Source organism: Etheostoma cragini, chromosome 16 (assembly GCF_013103735.1).
Source record: "Etheostoma cragini isolate CJK2018 chromosome 16, CSU_Ecrag_1.0, whole genome shotgun sequence".
In the NCBI taxonomy this organism is placed as follows: Eukaryota; Metazoa; Chordata; class Actinopteri; order Perciformes; family Percidae; genus Etheostoma; species Etheostoma cragini.
In genome coordinates this window covers 24,791,938-24,793,004 of record NC_048422.1, presented here as the reverse complement: position 1 = coordinate 24,793,004, position 1,067 = coordinate 24,791,938, and positions in this window count along the sequence as shown.

Here is a 1,067-nt window from a genome sequence, read left to right as displayed (position 1 = left end):
TCATCCTCCAGCTCTGCCTCTACCACAGAGGGCGTGTCAGCTGGATTTAGGAGTTCCTCAAAGTGCTCCTTCCACCGCCCTATTACCTCCTCAGTTCAACAACGAGGTCAACAACGTCCCATCCTTACTGTATACAGCTTGGATGGTTCCTCGCTTCCCCCTCCTGAGGTGGCGAACGGTTTTCCAGAAGCACCTTGGTGCCGACCGAAAGTCCTTCTCCATGTCTTCCCCGAACTTCTCCCACACCCACTGCTTTGCCTCTGTCACGGCAGAGGCTGCAGCCCTTCGGGCCCGTCGGTGCCCTGCAACTGCCTCCGGAGTCCTCCGAGACAACATATCCCGGAAAGACTCCTTCTTCAGTCGGACGGCTTCCCTGACCACCGGTGTCCACCAGGGTGTTCGTGGGTTACCGCCCCTTGAGGCACCTAAGACCCTAAGACCACAGCTCGCCGCCGCAGCTTTAGCAATGGAAACTTTGAACATTGTCCACTCAGGTTCAATGCCCCCAGCCTCCACAGGGATGCACGAAAAGCTGCGCCAGAGGTGTGAGTTGAAAGTCCGTCGAATAGGGGCCTCCTCCAGACGTGTCCAGTTTACCCGCACTACCCGTTTGGGCTTACCAGGTCTGTCCAGAGTCTTCCCCCACCCCCTGACCCAACTCACCACCAGATGGTGATCAGTTGACAGCTCTGCCCCTCTCTTCACCCGAGTGTCCAAAACATACGGCCTCAGATCAGATGAAACGATTATAAAATCGATCATTGACCTCTTGTCTAGGGTGCTTTGGTACCACGTACACTTATGAGCATCCCTATGTTCGAACATGGTGTTTGTTATGGACAGTCCATGACTAGCACAGAAGTCCAACAACAGACGACCACTCTGGTTTAGATCAGGGAGGCCGTTCCTCCCAATCACGCCTCTCCAAGTATCTCCATCATTGCCCACGTGTGCATTGAAGTCCCCCAGCAGAACTATGGGGTCCCCTACTGGAGCCCCATACAGGACTCCATTCAAGGTCTCCAAGAAGGCTGAATACTCCGAACTCTTGTTTGGTGCATATGCAC